Source organism: Capra hircus, chromosome 15 (assembly GCF_001704415.2).
Source record: "Capra hircus breed San Clemente chromosome 15, ASM170441v1, whole genome shotgun sequence".
Taxonomy (NCBI): domain Eukaryota; kingdom Metazoa; phylum Chordata; class Mammalia; order Artiodactyla; family Bovidae; genus Capra; species Capra hircus.
Window position 1 is genome coordinate 36145984 of NC_030822.1, and position 24873 is coordinate 36170856.

General features: G+C 39.1%; 1 protein-coding gene across 1 annotated transcript in view; it reads right to left on the bottom strand.

Annotated features, from left to right (window-relative positions):
• The window catches only part of LOC108633278 (interferon-induced very large GTPase 1-like), a 56329-nt gene that overhangs the window by 25677 nt on the left and 5779 nt on the right, over positions 1–24873 (bottom strand). Inside the window, exon 2 of the mRNA XM_018059479.1 lies at positions 16235–16304. The gene's annotated coding sequence lies outside the window, so the exon portion shown is untranslated. The remainder of the gene's footprint in view (positions 1–16234; positions 16305–24873) is intronic.

Here is a 24873-nt window from a genome sequence, read left to right on the forward strand (position 1 = left end):
GGATAATCACGATGCTGTGATCACTCATCTAGACACAGACATCTTGGAATGTGAAGTCAAGTGGGCCTTAGAAAGCATCACTATGAACAAAGCTAGTGGAGGTGATGGAATTCCAGTTGAGCTATTTCAAATCCTACAAGATGATGCTGTTAAAGTACTGCACTCAATATGCCAGCAAATTTGGAAAACTCAGCAGTGGCCACAGGACTGGAAAAGGTCAGTTTTCATTCCAATCCCAAAGAAAGGTAATGTCAACGAATGGATGTGAGAGTTGGACCACAAAGGAGGATGAACTCCAAAGAATTAATGCTTTTGAACTGTGGTGTTGGAGAAGACTCTTGAGAGTCCTTCGGAATGCCAGGAGATCAAACCAGCCAATCCTAAAGAAAATCAGTCCTGAATATTCATTAGAAGGACTGATGCTGAAGCTGAAGCTCCAATACTTGGGCCACCTGATGTGAAGAGCTGACTCATTAGAAAAGACCCTGATTCTAGGAAGGATTGAAGGTAGGATAGGAAGGGCATGACAGAGGAAAAGATCGTTGGATGGCATCACCAACTCAATGGACTTGAGTTTGAGCAAGCTCTGAGAGATGGTGATGGGCAGGAAAACCTGGTGTCCTGAAGTCCATGAGGTCCTTAAGAGTTGGACAGGACTGAGTGACTGAACAACAAAGTATTCAAGGCATGCTAAACACTGTGCCAGTAGGCAAAGAGAGTTGTTTGTTTTCTTGCTTTTGTTTGTTTGGGTATGTTTTTGTTTTGTCTCCAGGCAAAAAAAACTCAAACAATGCATAAACTTACCATAAGATAAAGGACACATTCCTGAGAGCACATACCACTAATATTTTTACATAAAAAGGTAGAAAAATGCTAGACATATAACCAAAACCCACAGGAACCAACCAAAACAAGCCCTGAGCATGAGAAAGGTTATGATTTCAAGAGTTATCCTATTATAAAGTTCAAAATGTCCAGTTTTCCACAAAAAAATGAAAAAAACTTTCAAAGAAACAAGAAAATATGACCCATTCACAGAAAAATTAATAGAAACTATCAATGAGGTATCAAGTCACAGAAGTTAGTCAGCAAGGCCTTTAATTCAACTGGCTTAAATATGCTCAAAATACTAAAGGAAATCATGGACAAAAATTCTATAACTCCAGGGGAATGATATTCCTCAAACAGTGTACACCTCTAAAGAGATGCAGGTTATAAAAAGGGACCAAACTACTTCTAGGTTAAAAATTACAATACCAGAAATGAATTCACTAAGAATTTCAACATCAGATTTGAGCAGTCAGCGTTGAAAATCAGAGAAGTTGAAAACATGTCATTTAAAATTATCCAGTCTGAGGAACAAAAGACAAGGAAATGAACCAAAATGAAGGGAGCCTATGAGATCTGTGAGACACCAGCAATAATAGAACATCAAATAATGGAAGTTTCATAAGGAGAGAATAGAGAGAAAGGAATGTAAAAGAATTTTGAAGAAACTATGAGCAATAAGTCATGTTTTGATTAAATATATGAATCTACACATTCAGGAAGCTCAATGAACTTTACAAAGGAAAAACACAAGAGATCCACACTAAGACATGTTCTAATAAAACTTTTAAAAGTCAGAGACAAAGGAAGAACCTTGAAAGCAGCAAAAGACAAATGACTGTCCTATATAAGGGAGACTCATTAAGAAAAAGACTGGACATCTTAGCAGATACCATGGAGGTCAGAAGGTAGTGTGATGACATATTTAAAGTACCTAAAGAAAGAGAAAGCTCATAACTCTATACCTGGCAAAACTATCATTCAAAAATAAAGAAGTTAAGACATTCCCAGATTAACAAATGCTGAGGGAATTCATCACTACTAGATGTGTCCTATTTGTTCAGTCGCTGAGTTTCGTCTGACTCTTTGTGACCCTGTGGACTGTGGCATGTCAGGCTTCCTTGTCCTTCAGTATTTCCTGGAGTTTGCTCAAATGCATGTTCATTGAGTTGGTGACGCTAGATGTGTCCTATAGGAAATGCTAAAGAGTCCTTCAGGTTGAAATGAAAGGATACTAGACAGTAAACTTGAAGCCATGTGAAGAAATAACACAGGTAAAGAAATATGTAAGCCAGTATTAGTGTATTTTTCATTGTGACTCCTTTTTCTTTCCCAGTTTGATCAAAAAGACAAATCATAAAATGATAATGATAAGCCTATGTTAAATGGGCACACAAAGTAGAAAGATGTAATTTGTGATGCAATAACATAACGGGGGGGGGGGGGGATGGAGCAATGAAGGATCAGAATTTTTACAATTGTTACATGTTTGTGAGGTTAATTGCTAGGTCCAGCACAACCAAAGCTAAAATAACTTTTAAATATACAGAAAAATAGATTAGAAAGGAATAAAAATCATACACTACAAAAATACCAGACACAAAAGAAAGCAGTTAATGGTGACATTGAGGAACAAACAAGATATGAAACATATGAAAGACAATTCAAAATTGCAGAAATAAATGTCTCATTATCAGTAATTATAAATGTATTAAACTCTTCTGCTAGAAGGTAAATATTCTCAAAATAGATTAAAAAACAAAATGCTACTATATGGTGTCTAGAAAAGACTCATTTTATATCCAAGACAAATAGGTCAAAAGTAAAAGAATGGAAAAGGACATTCCTGGAAAATAGTTACTAAAAGAGAACTGACATATCAGTGCTAAGATCAGATAAAATAGACTCAGTCAAAAATTGGGGGTGGTCCTAAGATGGCGGAGGAATAGGACAGGGAGACCAATTTCTCTCCCACAGATTCATCAAAAGAACATTTGAACGCTGAGTAAATTCCACAAAACAGCTTCTGAATGCTGGCAGAGGACATCAGGCACCCAGAAAAGCAGCCCATTGTCTTGGAAAGGAGATAGGAAAAAATAGAAAAGATAAAAAGAGAGACAAAAGAGGTAGGGACCGAGCTCCATCCCAGGAAAGTAGTGTTAAGAAAGAGAGAAGTTTCCAAACACCAGGAAACACTCTCACTGGCGAGTCTGTTGTGAGCCTTGGAAACTCAGAGGGCGACATAACTAGGAGGAAAAATAAATAAATAATTAACACCCACAGAGTACGTGCCCAAAGGTAAATCCCATCAGAGAAGCAGCTCAGAAGCCTGCATCTGCCACTAACAAGCAGGGGCTGTAAGGGAGGTGGGGGCTGCATTGTTTAGAGTAAGGACCGGGCCTGAGGGAGGCAATCTGAGAGGGCAATCTGAGAGAACTAACTTGAGATAGCAAACCAGACTGTGGGATAGCTACCATGCGAAAAGGCCTAATCTAAGACACCGCCAGGCCTGCTCACAGAACAAAGGACTGACTAGAGCTACGCAAAAAGCCCTAACCTAAGACACCTCCAGGCCTGCTCACAGAACAAAGGACTGAGCAGAGCTAGCCGGCTGCGGAACAGCCCATCCCCCGCTGGAGACAGGCAGGCGAGGGCAGCCAGAGCTGGAAGGGGGCAATTGCAGCCCCAGAGAGGCATTATCTACCTAACTGCAAGCAGGCTTCATTGCTAACCAAGATTTCTTGGGATTCTAGACGGTCAACATCCACCTGAGAAGGTGTGCCGGTTGTATACCCAGAAAACCGAGCAGCAGGGATTGGGGAGGCGATAAGTCGCAGCGACTGTGCTCACCAAACGCCTTGTCACCTGAGCTGCTCGGACCTGGGAAGGGCACAAAACGTAGGCCCAACCGAGTCTGCTCCTCTGAGGACTACCCAAGTACCTGAACCTGAGCGGCTTAGACCTGGGAGGTGCATACAACCCAGGGTTGGCCTCAGACAGTTCCAGGCAGAGCAACCTAGAGCCTAAGCAGTGTAGACAGGGAAAGCACACACACCGTCAGCAGGGGCAAACCCAGTGTGGCTGAGACACTGAGAGCACACACCAGTGTTATCTGTTTGCAGATAACAAACAGATATCCTCCCTCCCCACAGCAGGACTGAACAAGTGAGCCTTAGAAAGTGTCCACCACCGCCCCCTTGTGTCAGGGTGGAAATTAGACACTGAAGAGGCCAGCACACAGAAGAAGCTAAAACAGAGGGAACAGCTTTGGAAGTGACAGGAGTTCCAGCTCCACCCACCAGAACACCAACACAAGCTTCCCTAACCAGGAAACCTTGACAAGCCACCTGTCCAACCCCACTCATAGCAAGGAAACTCCACAATAAAGAGAACTCCACAAACTGCCAGAATACGGAAAGGCCACCCCAAACACAGCAATATAAACAAGATGAAGAGGCAGAGGAATACCCAGCAGGTAAAGGAACAGGATAAATGCCCACCAAACCAAACAAAAGAGGAAGAGATAGGGAATCTACCTGATAAAAAATTCTGAATAATGATAGTGAAAATGATCCAAAATCTTGAAAACAAAATGGAGTTACAGATAAATAGCCTGGAGACAAGGATTGAGAAGATGCAAGAAAGGTTTAACAAGGACCTAGAAGAAATAAAAAACAGTCAATATGTAATGAATAATGCAATAAATGAGATCAAAAACACTCTGGAAGAAACAAACATTAGAATAATGGAGGCAGAAGATAGGAAAAGTGAGGTAGAAGTTAGAATGATAGAAATAAGTGAAACAGAGAGGAAAAAAGAAAAACAAATTAAAAGAAATGAAGACAATCTCAGAGACCTCTGGGACAATGTCAAATGCCCCAACATTCGAATCATAGGATTCCCAGAAGAAGAAGACAAAAGAAAGACCATGAGAAAATACTTGAGGAGATAATAGTTGAAAACTTCCCTAAAATGGGGAAGGAAATAATCACTCAAGTCCAAGAAACCCAGAGAGTCCCAAACAGGATAAACCCAAGGCAAAACACCCCAAGACACATACTAATCAAATTAACAAAGATCAAACACAAAGAACAAATATTAAAAGCAGCAAGGGAAAAACAACAAGTAACACACACGGGGATTCCCATAAGGATAACAGCTGATCTTTCAATAGAAACTCTTCAGGCCAGGAGGGAATGGCAGGGCATACTTAAAGTGATGAAAGAAAATAACCTACAGCCCAGATTACTGTACCCAGCAAGGATCTCATTCAAATACGAAGGAGAAATCAAAAGCTTTACAGATAGGCAAAAGCTGAGAGAATTCAGCACCACCAAACCAGCTCTCCAACAAATGCTAAAGGATCTTCTCTAGACAGGAAACACAGAAAGGGTATATAAACTCGAACCCAAAACAATAAAGTAAATGGCAATGGGATCATACTTATCAATAGTTACCTTAAAGGTAAATGGGTTGAATGCCCCAACCAAAAGACAAATACTGGCTGCATGGATACAAAAACAAGACCCCTATATATGTTGTCTACAAGAGACCCACCTCGAAACAAGGGGCACATACAGACTGAAAGTGAAGGGCTGGAAAAAGATATTCCACGCAAATAGAGACCAAAAGAAAGCAGGAGTAGCAATACTCGTATCAGATAAAATAGACTTTAAAACAAAGGCTGTGAAAAGAGACAAAGAAAGACACTACAGAATGATCAAAGGATCAATCCAAGAAGATATAAAAATTATAAATATATATGCACCCAACATAGGAGCACCGCAATATGTAAAACAAATGCTAACAAGTATGAAAGGGGAAATTAACAATAACACAATAATAGTGGGAGACTTTAATACCCCACTGACACCTATGGATAGATCAAATAAACAGAAAATTAACAAGGAAACACAAACTTTGAATGATACAATAGACCAGTTAGATCTAATTGATATCTGTAGGACATTTCACCCATAAACAATGAATTTCACCTTTTTCTCAAGCACACATGGAACCTTCTCTAGGATAGATCACATCCTGGGCCATAAATGTAGCCTTTGTAAATTCCAAAAAATTGAAATCATTCTAAGCATCTTTTCTGACCACAATGCAGTAAGATTAGATCTCAATTACAGGAGAAAAACTATTAAATATTCCAACATATGGAGGCTGAACAACACACTGCTGAATAATCAACAAATCACAGAAGAACTCAAAAAAGAAATCAAAATATGCATAGAAATGAATGAAAATGAGAACACAACAACCCAAAACCTGTGGGACACTGTAAAAGCAGTGCTAAGGGAAAGGTTCAGAGCAATACAGGCATATCTCAAGAAACAAGAAAAAGTCAAATAAATAACCTAACTCTACACCTAAAGCAACTAGAAAAAGAAGAAATGAAGAATCCCAGGGTTAGTAGAAGGAAAGAAATCTTAAAAATTAGGGCAGAAATAAATGCAAAAGAAACAAAAGAGACCATAGCAAAAATCAACAAAGCCAAAGCTGGTCCATTGAGAGGATAAATAAAATTGACAAACCAACAAAGGGAGAAAAATCAAATCGATAAAATTAGAAATGAACATGGAGAGATCACCACAGACAACATAGAAATACAAAGAATCATAAGAGACTACTATCAGCAATTATATGCCAATAAAATGGGCAAGCTGGAAGAAATGGACAAATTCTTAGAAAAGTACAACTTTTAAGAAATAGAAAATCTTAACAGACCCATCATAAGCACGGAAATTGAAACTGTAATCAGAAATCTTCCAGAAAACAAAGCCCAGGTCCAGACGGCTTCACAGCTGAATTCTACCAAAAATTTAAGGAATAACTAATACCTAGCCTACTCAAACTCTTCCAGAAAATTTCAGAGCAAGGTAAACTTCCAAACTCATTCTATGAGGCCACCATCACCCTAATGCCAAAATCTGACAAAGATGCCACACAAAAAGAAAACTACAGGCCAATATCATTGATGAACATAGATGGAAAAATCCTTAACAAAATTCCAGCAATCAGAATCCAACAACACATTAAAAAGACCATACATCATGACCAAGTGGGCTTTATCCCAGGGATGCAAGGATTCTGCAATATACACAAATCAATCAATGTAATACACCACATTAACAAATTGAAAAATAAAAACCATATGATTATCTCAATAGATTCAGAGAAAGCCTCTGACAAAATTCAACATCCATTTATGATAAGAAGCCCTCCAGAAAGCAGGAATAGAAGAACACACCTCAACATAATAAAAGCTATATATGACAAACCCACAGCAAACATCATCCTCAATGGTGAAAAATTGAAAGCATTTCCCCTAAAATCAGGAACAAGACAAGGGTGCCCACTCTCACCACCACTATTCAACATAGTTTTGGAAGTTTTGGCCACAGCAATCAGAGCAGAAAAAGAAATAAAAGGAATCCAAATTGGAAAAGAAGAAGTAAAACTCTCACTGTTTGCAGATAACATGATCCTCTACATAGAAAACCCTTAAGACTCCACCAGAAAATGACTAGAGCTAATCAATGAAAATAGTAAAGAGGCAGGATATAAAATCAACACACAGAAATCCCTTGCATTCCTACACACTAATAATGAGAAAATAGAAAGAGAAATTAAGGAAACAGTTCCATTCACCATTGCAATGAAAAGAACAATATATAGGAATATATCTACCTAAAGAAACAAAAGACCTGTATATAGAAAACTATAAAACACTGGTGAAAGAAATCAAAGAGGACACTAATAGATGGAGAAATATACCGTGTTCATGGATTGGAAAAATCAATATAGTGAAAATGAATATACTACCCAAAGCAATCTATGCTGCTGCTGCTGCTAAGTCACTTCAGTCGTGCCCGACTCTGTGCGACCCCATAGACGGCAGCCCACCAGGCTCCCCCATCCCTGGGATTCTCCAGGCAAGAACACTGGAGCGGGTTGCCATTTCCTTCTCCAATGCATGAAAGTGAAAAGTGAAACTGAAGTCGCTCAGTCGTGTCCGACTCTTAGCAACCCCATGGACTGCAGCCCACCAGGCACCTCCATCCATGGGATTTTCCAGGCAAGAGTACTGGAGTGGGGTGCCATTGCCTTCTCCCAAGCAATCTATACATTCAATGAAATTCCTATCAAGCTACCAATGGTACTTTTCACAGAGTTAGAACAAGTAATTTCACAATTTGTATGGAAATACAAAAAACCTCGAATAGCCAAAGCAATCTTGAGAAAGAAGAATGGAACTGGAGGAATCAACCTGCCTGACTTCAGGCTCTACTACAAAGTCAGAGTCATCAAGACAGTATGGTACTGGCACAAAGACAGAAATATAGATCTATGCAACAAAATAGAAAGCCAAGAGATAAATCCACGTGCCTATGGACACCTTATATTTGACAAAGGAAATAAAAATGTACAATGGAGAAAAGACAATCTCTTTAACAAGCAGTGCTGGGAAAACTGGTCAACCACTTGTAAAAGAATGAAACTAGAACACTTTCTAACACCATACACAAAAATAAACTCAAAATGGATTAAAGATCTAAACGAAAGACCAGAAACTATAAAACTCCTAGAGGTGAACATAGGCAAAACACTCTCCAACATAAATCACAGCAGGATCCTCTATGACCTACCTCCCAGAATATTGGATATAAAAGCAAAAATAAACAAATGGGACCCAATTAAAATTAAAACCTCTGCACAACAAAGGAAACTATAAGCAAGGTGAAAAGACAGCCTTCAGAATGGGAGAAAATAATAGCAAATGAAGCAACTGACAAAGAATTAATCTCTAAAATATACAAGCAACTCCTGCAGCTCAATTCCAGAAAAATCAAAAAATGGGCCAAAGAACTAAACAGACATTTCTCCAAAGAAGACGTACAGATAGCTAACAAACACATGAAAAGGTGCTCAACATCACTCATTATTCAGTTCAGTTCAGCTCTGTCACTCAGTCGTGTCAGACTCCTTGTGACCCCATGAATTGCAGCACGCCAGGCCTCCCTGTCCATCATCACCAGCTCTCGGAGTTCACTCAGGCTCACGTCCATCAAGTCAGTGATACCATGCAGCCATCTCATCCTCTGTCGTCCCCTTCTCCTCCTGCCCTCAATCCCTCCCAGCATCAAAGTCTTTTCCAGTGAGTCAACTCTTCGCATGAGGTGGCCAAAGTACTTAGAGAAATGCAAATCAAAACCACAATGAGGTACCATTTCATGCCAGTCAGAATGGCTGCTATGCAAAAGTCTACAACAATAAATTCTGGAAAGGGTGTGGAGAAAAGGGAACCCTCTTACACTGGGAATGCAAACTAGTACAGCCACTATGGAGAACAGTGTGGAGATTCCTGTAAAACCTGGAAATAGAACTGCCATACGACCCAGCAATCCCACTGCTGGGAATACACACTGAGGAAACCAGAGTTGAAAGAGACACGTGTACTCTAATGTTCATCGCAGCACTGTTTATAAAAGCCAGGACATGGAATCAACATAGACGTCCATCAGAACACGAATGGATAAGAAAGCTGTGGTACATATACACAATGGAATATTACTCAGCCATTAAAAAAATTCATTTGAATCAGTTCTAGTGAGGTGGATGAAACTGGAGCCTATTATACAGAGTGAAGTAAGCCAGAAAGAAAAACACCAACACAGTATCAGTTCAGTTCAGTTTAGTCGCTCAGTCTTGTCTGACTCTTTGCGACCCCATGAATTGCCTCACGCCAGGCCTCCCCATCCATCACCAACTTCCAGTGTTCACTCTGACTCATGTCCATCGAGTCGGTGATGCCATCCAGCCATCTCATCCTCAGTCGTCCCCTTCTCCTCCGGCCCTCAATCCCTCCCAGCATCAGAGTCTTTTCCAGTGAGTCAACTCTTCGCATGAAGTGTCCAAAGTATTGGAGTTTCAGCTTTAGCATCATTCCTTCCAAAGAATACCCAGGACTGATCTTCTTTTACTAATGTATATATATGGAATTTAGAAAGATGGTAACAATAACCTTGTATGCAAGACAGCAAAAGAGACACAGATGTAAAGAATAGTTTTTGCACTCTGTGGGAGAGGGTGAAGGTGGGATGATTTGGGAGAATGGCATTGAAACGTGTATATTATTATATGTGAAACTAAGCGCCAGTCCACGTTCGATGTATGATACAGGATGCTCGGGGCTGGTGCACTGGGATGACCCAGAGGGGTGGTATGGGGAGGGAGTCGTGAGGGGGGTTCAGGATGGAGCACATGTGTACACTCGTGGTGGATTCATGTCGATGTACGGCAAAACCAACACAATATTGTAAAGTAATTAGCTTCCAATTAAAATAAATTTATATAAAAAATTGTTACATGAGGCAAGGAGGAACACTAAATATTGATTAAAATGTGGACCCATTAGGAAGATGCAAACCTAGGGATCCAATACATATGAAGCAAAAATTGAAAAGTGAAAGCAGAAATATACAGTTCTAAAATAATAGTTGGAGATTTCAATGCTGTACTTTCCATATGGATAAACAATTAGAAGATCAGTAGCAAATAGGGGAGTTGAACAATACTCTAAACCAGCTATATCTGACAGACATAAACAGACAACCTCTCCAACATCAGCTTAGTAATGTTTCTGCTGAACAGATTTTCTCAAGAACTTTGTAGATCTTCTGTAAATGTCAGTGGGATTCACTCTTCTAGACAAAAGCCACATTTATAGATCTTTTCCAGACAAACCCTTCTAAGCTTTGCCCTCCTGCTGAAATAGTAGGAAACAGTACCCTTAAGTTTCCTAGAGGACTTCTAATTTGATTGATATCTGTGAGGGAAACCCTTATTCTCTTTTTTGGGGAGGGTGTGGTTAAAATGATTTTTATTTATTTATTATTATCTTTAATTGAAGGATAATTGCTTTACAGTATTGTGTTGGTTTCTGCCATACATGAACATGAATCAGGCAACTATATATATGTCTCCTCCCTCTTGAACCTCCCTCCAACCTACCATCCCACCCCTCTAGGTTGTCACAGAGCAGTGGGTTGAGCTCCCTGCATCATATAGCAAATTCCCACTGGCTATCTATTTTACATATGGTAATATGTGTTTCCATGTTACTCTCTGAATTCATCTCAACCTCTCCTACCCTTGTTGTGTCCACAAATCTGTTGTACAGTTGCTCAGACGTGTTCGACTCTGCAACCCCATGGACTGCAGAATGCCAGGCCTCCCTGTCCATCACCAACTCCTGGAGTCCACTCAAACTCATGTCCATCAAGTCGGTGATGCCATCCAACCATCTCATCCTCTGTGTCCCCTTCTCCTCCTGCCTTCAATCTTTCCCAGCATCAGGGTCTTTTCCAGTGAGTCAGCTCTTCACATCAAGTGGCCAAAGTATTGGAGTTTCAGCTTCAGCATCAGTCCTTCTAATGAATATTCAGGACTGATCTCCTTTACAATGAACTGGTTGGATCCCCTTGCAGTCCAAGGGACTCTCAAGAGTCTTCTCTAACACCGCAGCTCAAAACATCAATTCTTCAGTGCTCAGCTTTCTTGATAACCCAACTCTCACATCCATACATGACTACTGGAAAAACCATAGCTCTGACTAGGTGGACCTTTGTTGGCAAAGTAATGTCTCTTCTTTTTAATATGCTGTCTAGTTTGGTCATAACTTTTCTTCCGAGGAATAAGCGTCTTTTTATTTCATGGCTGCAATCACCATCTGCAGTGATTTTGGAGCCTGAAAAACTAAAGTCAGCCACTGTTTGTTTCCACTGTTTCCCCATATATTTGCCATGAAATAATAGGACCAGATGGCATAATGTTAGCTTTCTGAATGCTGAGTTTTAAGCCAACTTTTTCACTCTCCTTAACTTTTTCACTTTCATCAAGAGGCTCTTCATTTCTTCTTCACTTTCTGCCATAAGGGTGGTGTCATATGCATATCTGAGGTTATGATATTTCTCCCGGCAATCTTGATTCCAGCTTGTGCTTCATCCAGCCTGGCATTTCGCATAATGTACTCTGTATATAAGTTAAATAAGCAGGGTGGCAATATACAGCCCTGATGTACTCCTTTGCCAATTTTGAACCAGTCCATTATCAATGTCCAGTTCTAACTGTTGCTTCTTGACCTGCATGCAGGTTTCTCAGGAGGCAGAGCAGATGGTCTGGTAGTCCCATCTCTTTCCGAATTTTCCACAGTTGTTGTCATCCACACAGTCAAAGGCATTGGCATAGTCAATGAAGCAGAAGTAGATGTTTTTCTGGAACTCTCTTGCTGTTATTGATGATCCAATGGATGTTGGCAATTTGATCTCTGGTCCCTCTGCCTTTTCTAAAACCAGTTTGAACATCTGGAAGTTGATGGTTCATGTACTGTTGAAGCCTAGCTTGGAGAATTTTGAGCATTACTTTACTAGCATGTGAGATGAGTGCAACTGTGTGGTAGTTTTAGCATTCTTTGGCACTACCTTTCTTTGGGACTGGAATGAAAACTAACCTTTTCCAGTCCTGTGGCCACTGCTGAGTTTTCTGAGTTTGCTGGCATATTGAGTGCAGCCCTTTTCCAGCATCATCTTTTAGGATTGTTTCCATTGCTGCCCTATAACTAGCTTCATCAATACTGTCTTTCTAGATTCCATATATATGTGTTAGTATACCATATTTGTTTTTATCTTTCTGATTTACTTAACTCTGTATAATAGGCTCTAAGTTCATCCACCTCTTTAGAACTGGCTCAAATGCATTCCTTTATATGGCTGGGTAATATTCCATTGTATATTTACACCACAGCTTCTCTATCCATTCATCTGTCAATAGACATCTAGTTTGCTTCCATGTCCCAGCCATTATAAATAGTGGTGCAGTGAATATTGGGGTATGGGTGTCTCTTTCAATTATGGTTTTCTCAGGGTATATATAGCCCAGTAGTAGTGTTGTTGGCTCATATGGTAGTTTTATTTCTAGTTTTATAAGGAACCTTTCTCCTTAAAATGATAGGAAGGCCTATTTTGTGCCTGATTATTTTACCTTTTAATCTTTCTGAAGTTTTCGGGAAAAGTTGCACAATCATACTATACAGAGATTGACTGTGAATCTCTTAATTCTTACAGATGGTGAGAAATTTCAAAATTCTAAGGTCTTGATTTCATTTTGTTTAACAGTTCTTTCCTCAATTTATTATTCTCTTCTCACATATTATCATAAATAGAAAAAAAAATTCAAGAGTCACTTTTAACCCTTTACTTGGAAGTCTCCCTAAGTATAAACCACCTTTTAAGTATTTTCTTGAACATAACTCCAGGATATAATTTTGCTAAGTTTTTTTTTTTTTTATCACTTCGTAACAAGAATCTTCCTCCTTCTGTTTCTAATAACATGTTCCTCAATTTCTTCTGAACTCTCACTGCAGCATACTTAAAGATTAGAAAATGGATTACCACAACTCAAAACACAGATATCCCAGTTACTGTCAGGAGTCTGGCAAGACTTAGCTGCGTGCTGTATTCGAGGTTTATAAGGCAGCACTCCAGGTGTTGACTGAGTTGTATTTTCATCTAGAGTTTCAACTATAATAGCTGCTCTTAGCTTATACATATTGACAGAATTAATTTTCTTGTGATTTTAGGACTGTTCACAGTTCCTGGCTACATTATCTTTTCCATAGGCCTTCCTTCAACATGATATCTTACTTCTGTAAGACAGCAAGAGGGAAAATTATTTCTAAAGAAGGGCTGAGTCTCTCTTAAGGCCTTTTGTTTGATTAAGTTGAGCCTATCCAGGATAATTTTCCTTTTGGTTAAAGCAAAATCAATTGATTTGGGTCCTTAATTTTATTTGAAAATTTCTTCATCTCTGCTACATTCTATTGTTTAGCAGCAAAGGGAGGTCATTAGGTAGGCCTTGAATCATGGAGCTACACTCATTTGCGTGCCAAGTGGTAAGTATATGAGAAGTCCTCAGTCCAGTATTTGACATAAATAGATGGGGAAACAGTGGAAACAGTGTCAGATTTAATTTTGGGGGGCTCCAAAATCACTGCAGATGATGATTGCAGCCATGAAATTAAAAGACACTTACTCCTTGGAAGAAAAGTTATGACCAACCTAGATGGTATATTCAAAAGCAGAGACATTACTTTGCCGACTAAGGTCTGTCTAGTCAAGGCTATGGTTTTTCCTGTGGTCATGTATGGATGTGAGAGTTGAACTGAGAAGAAGCCTGAGTGCCGAAGAATTGATGCTTTTGAAGTGTGGTGTTGAAGAAGACTCTTGAGAGTCCCTTGGACTTCAAGGAGATCCAACCAGTCCATTCTGAAGGAGATCAATCCTGAGATTTCTTTGGAAGGAATGATGCTAAAGCTGAAACTCCAGTACTTTGGCCACCTCATGTGAAGAGTTGACTCATTGGAAAAGACTCTGATGCTGGGAGGGATTGGGGGCACGAGGAGAAGGGGACGACGGAGTATAAGATGGCTGGATGTCATCACTGACTCGATGGACGTAAGTCTGAGTGAACTCCAGGAGTTGGTGATGGACAGGGAGGCCTGGTGTGCTGCGATTCATGGGGTTGCAAAGAGTTGGACATGACTGAGTGACTGAACTGAACTGAACTGAAGAGCACAAGCTGGAATCAAGATTGCCGGGAGAAATATCAATAACCTAGATATGCAAATGACACCACCCTTATGGCAGAAAGTGACGAGGAACTAAAAAGCCTCTTGATGAAAGTGAAAGAGGAGAGTGGAAAAGTTGGCTTAAAGCTCAGCATTCAGAAAACGAAGATCATGGCATCTGGTCTCATCACTTTGTGGGAAGTACATGGGGAAACAGTGGAAACAGTGTCAGACTTCATTTTTGAGGCTCCAAAATCACTGCAGATGGTGACTGCAGCCATGAAAGTAAAAGACGCTTCCTCCTTGGAAGAAAAGTTATGACCAACCTAGAGAGCATATTGAAAAGCAGAGACATTACTTTTCCAACAAAGATCCTTCTAGTCAAGGCTATGGTATTTCTAGTGGTCATGTATGGATGTGAGAGTTGGACTGTGAAGAAAGCTGAGTCCTGAAGAATTGATACTTTTGAACTGTGGTGTTGGAGAAGACTCTTGAGAGTCCCTTGGACTGTAAGAAGATCCAACCAGTCCATTCTAGAAGAGATCAGCCCTGGGTGTTCTTTAGAAGGAATGATGCTAAAGCTGAAACTCCAGTACTCTGGCCACCTCGTGCAAAGAGTTGACTCATTGGAAAAGACTCTGACGCTGGGAGGGATTGGGGGAAGGAGGAAAAGGGGACAACAGAGGTTGAGATGGCTGGATTCCATCACTGACTCGATAGACATGAGTTTGTGTGAACTCCAGGAGTTGGTGATGGACAGGGAGGCCTGTTGTGCTGCGATTCATGGGGTCGCAAAGAGTCGGACACAACTGAGTGACTGAACTGAACTGAAGACCTCAATAAATGTTAACACCTTCTGTCTTTTGATTTTTCTAAAGTCTCTGTTGGAACCACAGTCTTGGTGCCCAGAGGGATGTGGGACTCAATGAGGTAAATCCCACTGAAGGGGAAGCGGATCTGAAGGAGTTTGCCACCACCTAGCCAAAGGAGAATCAGATTCTCTTACTTATAAGAGCATGCTTCACAGTTTAGGAAAATCTGGAGAGGGGAACTATTAATGGAGACTTGAAGACCTAAACCAGGGAACTTGGAAGGAATACATATACAGATCAGGTTCCAGGGAATTTTTCAATGCATCAGGCTAGAGCAGAGAAAGGATTTAAGAGAGAAGCATAGCCCAGGGAGTATATGCCATCCAAACAAGTAAGATGGCTGTTATATGGAGATACATATAACCTTGAAGATATCCTTTTAGTTGACCAAAGGGACTTGTAGTTTAGGTCATTTAGGATTATAACTGAGCTATTCTGTACATGAAATTCATTTGGTGCCTAAAGCTATTCCAGGCAGTAGAGGCAAATTTTAAGAGACGATATTCAGTTAAGATTGCCCTATGAACTAAAATAACCTGAAAAGTGGCAAGGGAAAACATCATGAAAAGAGAAAAGGCTGTTTGAGTGGGATGAATAAATTCCAAGGACTAGAGCATCCTTATGGGCCCAAGAATGGAAATGTAGGAAAAAGAGAAGCTCCGCAAGGTAGAAGCAGGTTCCAATCTCCAGGAGACCATGAAGACTGAAAGTAGAATGTCAGACCCACACCACTCCAGGGAGAATAAATATAGGGTTTAATGATAATATGTCAAGTCCAATAAAGATTGGAAAGCTTACATACATTGGAGAATGAAAGGAAAGATCAAGACTTAAGGGTCTAAATTAAGGCCAAGGTTTTTTGTTCATTTGATTTTTACTTTAACTAGAAACTACTTACCACAACTGCAGTCAGGAACACTGATCCTGTAGGTTTTCTTTCAGAAGTGACTTCCCATCTCCTGAAGCTTCTGCCATGAGATAATAGGCAATATTAGGAAATAGCATTGGAAATTTCCAATTAGGAAAGAATAGGAAACAGCAATATGAAAATTGTTGCCACATGGAATATAACTTTCAAAATTTTCGTATAGACTGAAAGTTAATGGAGATGCTGTTTGTCTTTTCTGCTAATGTTTTAGCAATTCTGTTATTTTCTTGTTGTCTCAAAAGGGGGAGATGCTTTCCCTTAGGAGATGTGGGAAACTGTAACCCAAAGAAGGCCTCTTCAGCATTTGAAATCCCATAGTCATTGACCTCCATATAGGTTAGGAAGGAACAAAAAGTGCAGAACAGTAGCTGTAGCTACTTTTTCCTTCCAAGACTTTAAGACTAAGACTACTGGCCTAGAATTCTCAGAGCTGCCAGTTCGAGGGCACAGACAAAGACACATATAGAGAAGGATAGACTTCTCAAAGATTGTCTCCACTGGATAGTCTGGTTCAGATTTGGACAGATATTGTTGTGACACTGGAAAGCTGGGGAGTCTGTCTGTCCTGTTACACTGTCAGGCTCCTGTCATTCTTCATTCTGCATGAGTAACTGTGCTGAGTGATGGGTAGAAGTTGAATGTGTCAGAAGATATTTTTCAAGATTACCTTCCCTGAAGGGAACTGGCACACTATGGATATATCCCCACATTAGGAGATGATCTGCCTATGATTTGAAAGCATTGGTTTATACCCCAATGGACACAACCTTTGATCATCAAGCAGCATGGTAAAAATAAGATTTTGTATTGACTATAGAAAGTGTAATGTGGAAATCAATCCATATATTTAATTCTTGCTAAAGACTGAATCTTTGGTATCTACTGTAACCTAACAAAATGATCTCTGCTGAAGATGAATGCAGAGGCCTGTACTAGGTGTATGTAGTTCCAGAAGACACTAGTATTTTCCTCAAGAGTAAATCAATTTTACAGTTAAATTGTATACCAGGATCCCTCCCTTCCACCTCCAACTAGAGTGTCTGGGAAGAAATCCTCTGAAGTCACATAAAAATCACGTTTGTCAGTTCCAGCAGGGATCTAGTAATAATAATAGTCATAGAACTATATCATTGTTAAAGATCCTCTTTGTCTTTTATCGACTTATTCTGAAAGAAAAATGCATACAAAATAGTGTGTATATTTGAGCACGTGTGTATAAGGCACTTGTTCTAATAGTTTCCAATGTCAATGAGTCATTCTTTGTAGCTTTGTGTGCCTCAGAGCTGATACTGGCGTTGTTCAATGAAAGAGAAGTATAGGTATGTGTAGCAGGAAGAAGGATGAGGAGAAGAAAAGATTCTTTTAATTCTTGTCTGCTTTGCTTTTGCCTACCATGAAGGACTTTTGGACTAGAGGTAGATTATTTAGCCATTTTTCGTGGTGATGGAATGATTTTATCAATGGTTTCTCTACCTTGCTTATAATATGAATATGAAGTGAAATGTTAGTCTCTTAGTTTTCTCCAACTCTTAGTGACGCTATTGGCTGTATATAGCCTGCTAGGCTCCTCTGTCCATGGAGTTCTCCAGGCAGGAATACTGGAGTGGGTTGCTGTTCCCTTCTCCAGGGAGTCTTCCAAACCCAGGGATCAAACCCATGTCTCCTGCATTTCAGACAGTTTCTTTACCGTTTGAGTCACCAGGGAAGTGTATAATTTTGGTCGATTTGTGTCCAAATTATAGAGATGGATTTAAAGAAGTCAAGAATCTATTCAAAATAGGCAGAAATTACAGCAAATTAATGCAGGTGTTAAGGATTGTAATGTCTTCACTCTTCTGACTGACTGAATTTGACTTGGTTTTAAACCAATTTAAAGTTAAAAACATGAGTTAATCTTTGAAAGTAGTTGTCCTCAGACTTTATATTGCATGATGATTACCTGAGGACATCTTAAAAATGTGGATTCCCAGCTCCACTCACAGTGAATCTGACATGGAGGGTCTAGCTTATTGCTCAGGAACTATGGTTTTTATAAACACCTCAACTTTCATTTTACAAATGCTGCCAAGTGGTGAATCACATTAAAAAGGAAAAAAAAAAACTCTCTTCTAGGAAAACATTTTTTAGTGGAGAAAAGTTAGGAGTGTAAAAAATAAATTTGCCTTTTCTGTTGACCTGAACATGATGATGTATCATTTGACTCTCTTTACTTCTTAGTTTCCAGTGGAGGTACTCTTTCTGTCTCAGTATTTGAATGAATACACATGAAAATTCAACTACTGTGCTAGAATGTTCAGCTGAGTTAAATTTTTTAAGAGTTTAACTTCAAAGGATAAAGAAATGGAAAGGCCTGTGCAGAGGTATAAAGCTTTTTAAGGAGACAGGTAGGCTAGATCCAGAAATGCTGCTGACATGTGACTGAGTCTAATATGGTCAGAAAAATTACCTGAAATTTCTGATAATTTCAGCAATTACCAAATTAAAAAAATAGACTATTTCCCAGAGCTGTAGTAGGCCTGATTGGCCATAATGAAAATTTAAATCAAATGTTATATGAAGTTAACAACAGAAACAACTCTGTTTACTATATCCTGGAAATACTCTCCTATTCATAGAATACATAGTAAGGAGTTTGAATATTAAGCAAATGAACAATCTTGGTTATTTATAGATATGTTACTAATAAAAGCAGATAGATGTCAGAGTTCCCAGTACAAGCATGGTATTGCTACATGATATTATAGCACTATTTTCAATATTCTTAAGGAATATGATTTGGATCCTAAGATTATCTGTCAACCAAATTAGTAAAGGAAAAAGTAAAGCTACTAGTGTACATGATTTTTATTGTATAAGGTAAAAATTGAAAACAGTTATAATGAAAATTCTAGCTAGTTCATACAAGCAATGAATGCTTGAGAGGGTATGGAGAAAGGGAAACCCACGCACTGTTGGTGGGATGTAAATTGACATAGCCATTAAGGAGAACAGTATAAATATTCCTTCAGTTCAGTTGCTCAGTCGTGTCCGACTCTTTGCGACCCCATGAATCGCAGCACGCCAGGCCTCCCTGTCCATCACCAAGTCCTAGAGTTCACTCAGACTCACGTCCATCGAGTCGGTGATGCCATCCAGCCATCTCATCCTCTGTCGTCCCCTTCTCCTCCTGCCCCCAATCCCTCCCAGCGTCAGAGTCTTTTCCGATGAGTCAACTCTTCGCATGAGGTGGCCAAAGTACTGGAGTTTCAGCTTTAGCATCATTCCTTCCAAAGAAATCCCAGGGCTGATCTCCTTTAGGATGGACTGGTTGGATCTCCTTGCAGTCCAACGGACTCTCAATAGTCTTCTCCAACACCACAGTTCAAAAGCATCAATTCTTCAGCGCTCAGCCTTCTTCTCAGTCCAACTCTCACATCCATACATGACCACTGGAAAAACCATAGCCTTGACTAGATGGACCTTAGTCGGCAAAGTAATGTCTCTGCTTTTGAACATGCTATCTAGGTTGGTCATAACTTTTCTTCCAAGGAGTAAGTGTCTTTTAATTTCATGGCTGCAGTCACCATCTGCAGTGATTTTGGAGCCTCAAAAATGAAGTCTGACACTGTTTCCACTGTTTCCCCATCTACTTCCCATGAAGTGATGTGACTGAATTCCATGATCTTCGTTTTCTGAATGTTGAAGTTTAAGCCAAATTTTCCACTCTCCTCTTTTACTTTCATCAAGAGGCTTTTTAGTTCCTCTTCACTTTCTGCCATAAGGGTGGTGTCATCTGCATATCTGAGGTGACTGATATTTCTCCCGGCAATCTTGATTCCAGCTTGTGCTTCTTCCAGTCCAGCGTTTCTCATGACGTATTCTGCATATAAGCTAAATAAGCAGGGTGACAATATACAGCCTTGACGCACTCCTTTTCCTATTTGGAACTAGTCTGTTGTTCCATGTCCAGTTCTAACTGTTGCTTCCTGACCTGCATACAGATTTCTCAAGAGGCAGGTTAGGTGGTCTGGTATTCCCGTCTCTCTCAGAATTTTCCACAGTTTATTGTGATCCACACAGTCAAAGGCTTTGGCATAGTCAATAAAGCAGAAATAGATATTTTTCTGGAACTCTCTTGCTTTTTCCATGATCCTTAAAAAACTAAAAATAGAACTAAAATGTGACCCAGCAATCCCACTACTGGGAAGTTACCCAAAGAAAACCATTTTTCAAAAAGACACATGTTCATTGCAGCACCATTTACAATAACCAGGATATGGAAACAACCTAAATATCCATCAACAGATAAATGGATAAAGAACAAGTGGTACATATATACAATGGAACATTACTCAGTCATAAAAAGGAACGAGTTGTGGATGGACCTAGAGACTTTTATACAGAGTGAATTAAGTCAAAAAAAGAAAACCAAATATCATATATTAATGCATATATTGGAATTAGAAAGAATTGCCATAGATGATCTTATTTATAAAGCAGAAATAGTGACACAGATGTAGAGAACAAATACATTACATACATAGGTCTCAAGGGGGAAAGGAGGACGGGATGAATTGGGAGGTTGGGACAGACATATACATACGATGTATAAAATAGATAACAAATGAGAGCCTACTGTATAGCACAGGAAACTGTACGCAGTGCTCTGTGGTAACCTAAATGGGAAGGAAATCCAAAAAAGAGAGGATATATGTATTTGTATAGCTGATTCACTTTGCTGTACAGTAGTAACTAAAACAGTATTATGAAACAAATATACTTAATAAAAACTTAAAAAATTCCAGTTTAGCTCAATACACCACAAGGTGGTATAGGTGAGGATACTCTGTGTGTGTTTATGTTTCATGGTAATGAGAATAAAAATGTACCAAGCTGGTAAAAATTTATTTTTGAATGTGACATATAAAAATGAGAGTTAGTTATGACATTAAAGGGTGATTCCTTTCTTTCTCTGTGTGCATGCTCAGTCATGTCCAACTTTTTGTGACCACATGGAATGTAGTCCCCCAGGCTTCTCTGTCCATCATCCTAACTAATGATATCATAAAATGAAATAAAGAAATCTCAATTGGTATCACAAAAGTAGACAAAAAAAACTTCAAAAGAAGAAGTTATGGGTACATATAAATAAGTGACAGGAATAAGTCAAAATTTTCACCCTTATGTATATGCTGGTAGAATTGTGTGTAAACACACATCAAGACTTATCCACCAGAATGTTCACAGCACCACTATTCATAAAAGTAAAAAACTGGAAACCATCCTGATGTCCTTTCACAGTCACATGGTAAATAAAAAGTGACACATTCATACAATAATAAAAACAATATCATGGTGATACACAACAATATGGGTAAATCTCACAGTTTTAAGTTTTGAAACAAGCCAAATACAAAAGAATATGTATAATATGATTCCATATACAGAAAGATAAATACCTGCCAAATGAATTTGTAATATCACAAGTCTGAGTAATGACTAGTGTAAACTGTTAGGAAGTAGAGAGATTAATGATAAGAAGTAGCTAAGAGTATGAGAGATTGTTCTGGAATATGGACAGTGTTCTAATACTCCATCTGGGCATGCTTATGTGGTCAATTTGGGATACTTCATTAAACTATAAATACTGGTAGACTCTAATCTCATGATCTTCCGTATGGTTTGAGACGTCATTGGTCAGTGGAAGAAGGAACAAAGAGACCAGGAGAGAAGACCAAAGCAGTCTTTGTTCCATGCCAGGAGGACTGTCAAGTTAATCTGTGTTGTTCCTAATTAGGGTAAAGTCACAGGCACATGTTTTATGGTTATTGGGCTCAAATCTTTCATAGTCACATAAACAGAAAGCAGAGAATCTCAGACCTTCTATGGAAAACCCCCTGAGAACCTGTTTGTTTTCCTGAGCTAAAAAGCCTGAACATGGTCGGTCTGAGACAGATTTGAGGGTACAGTTGGACAGGATTAGAGGCAGAATTGTAGTTCTTTAGGATAAAAGAGTCAGGCCACTGGCAAATGGAGATTTTCAGAGACTAGAAGGTAAATTTAGGCTTATTATTAAATGACTTGCCCCTGTAAAAAAGGAGAGCATAATTCTTTGTTTAATTTCCTGGAGAATGGCATTGAAACATGTATACTATCATGTAAGAATCGAATCGCCACTCTATGTCTGATGCAGGATACAGTATGCTTGGGGCTGGTGCACGGGGATGATCCAGAGGGATGTTATAGGGAGGGAGGTGGGAGGGGGGTTCATGCTTGGGATTGCATGTACACCCATGGTGGATTCATGTCAATGTATGGCAAAACCAATACAGTATTGTAAAGTAAAATAAAGTAAAAATAAAAATTTAATTAAAAAAAATTTCCTGTTGTCTAAGAAAAACACAGATAAAGTTGTGTGGACATCTATGTGATAGGAAAATAACTTGTATTCAGATAACGTGTATTTAGAGATCTGTGACACCCCTTAACTCAAAGTTCCTTTCTATTACACCTCAGGTTCTAAAGAGGAAGACTGTGGAAAATAGGCCTCTCAGCCATATTTAGCAGAAATTCAGTAGAAGGGAGAGAGTTGATGACACAGATGTTATAAAAGTTCAGATATTTGTTCATTTTTCTAATCTATATTGATCTCTAGCTTGTTAAATTTCATGAATACTATTAATTCCAACTTGCTGAGATTGTCAGGAAGCTTTGAGCTATTCAAACTCAAGATGTCTTCTCTCAGAAATAGGAATTTTTTGGACTCTTTTGTCCTGAGGAAATTGCACATGTATATGTGGTTTGGGTGTGTATATAAAAAAGAAAGAGGTCAATACATTGTCCCATTTTAAGACTTGCATACAGCTACCAAGAACAAGATGGTATTAATGAAGACAGATATTAAGTCCATGGAAATGGAAGAGTACAGAGGATCTAGAAATACACTCATATGTATATGCTACAGCGATTTGCAAAGAAGAGTGGAAAATCTATGCAACAAATGGTGCTGGGACAATTAGATATCCATGTTGAAAAAATCTGATCATTGACCCTGCTTTATACCACACCCAAAATAGCTCATCACACCACACCCAAAATAACTCAAAATAGACCAAAACTTAAATGTGAAAATTAACCTATTAAACTTCTGAGTGAAAGAAGAGTGAAAAATATTAATATTCATGGCCTTGCAGTAGGCAAAACTTTCTTAGGACACTAAAATCATGAGCCATAAAAAAACTGATCAACTAGAGAATCAAAATGAAAAATTTGGCTCTCTCTGAAAATTACATTAAGTCAATTAAAGGTCTAACTAAAGAAAGGAAGAAGATATTTTCAATGAATATATCGGACAAAAAACTGGTATACAAATTATATAAAGACTCTTACAGTTCAATAATATGTAAGAGAATGTAGTAAGAATAGGGCGAAGTGTTTGAGTAGCTGATTTCATTAAAGAAGATGTTGAGTGGTGAGTAAGTGCATGAAAAGATGGTCAACGTCATTAGTCATTAGGGAAATTCCAAAAGGGAACCCTCCTACACTGTTGGTGGGAATGCAAACTAGTACAGCCACTATGGAGAACAGTGTGGAGATTCCTTAAAAAATTGCAAATAGAACTACCTTATGACCCAGCAATCCCACTTCTGGGCATACACACGGAGGAAACCAGAATTGAAAGAGACACATGTACTCCAATGTTCATCGCAGCACTGTTTATAATAGCCAGGACATGGAAACAACCTAGATGTCCCTCAGCAGATGAATGGATAAGAAAGCTGTGGTACATATACACAATGGAGTATTACTCAGCTGTTAAAAAGAATTCATTTGAATCAGTTCTGATGAGATGGGTGAAACTGGAGCCAATTATACAGAGTGAAGTAAGCCAGAAAGAAAAACACCAATACAGTATACTAACACATATATATGGAATTTAGGAAGATGGCAATGACGACCCTGTATGCAAGACAGGAAAAAAGACACAGATGTGTATAACGGACTTTTGGACTCAGAGGGAGAGGGAGAGGGTGGGATGATTTGGGAGAATGGGAATTCTAACATGTATACTGTCATGTAAGAATTGAATCGCCAGTCCATGTCTGACGTAGGGTGCAGCTTGCTTGGGGCAGGTGCATGGGGATGACCCAGAGAGATGTTGTGGGGAGGGAGGTGGGAGGGGGGTTCATGTTTGGGAACGCATGTAAGAATTAAAGATTTTAAAGTTTAAAAAAAAAAAATAAATAAAAAAAAAAAAAATAAAACTGCAATGACAAAACAGAACAAACTCATTAGAAAGGCTACAATTAAGAAGACTGACAATATCAAGTGTCAGAGAGGATATAGAGCAGCTAGAACAGCCTCACTATTGGTAGTAACCATTTCAGAAACTTGTTAGGCACTTGTGAAACATGCACACACCATGTGACTCAGACATTTCACTTCTAGATATCTATCCAAGAGAATTAAAATTTTTGTCCACACAATGATTCGTGTATAGATGTCCTAGTAGATTTTTGCATAATAGTTAAAAACTGAAAATACTCAAAATTGTCCATAAATAGATAGATATTGGGTTGGCCAAAAAAGATCCTTTGGGTTTTTGTGTAACATGCCCTGAATGAACTTCC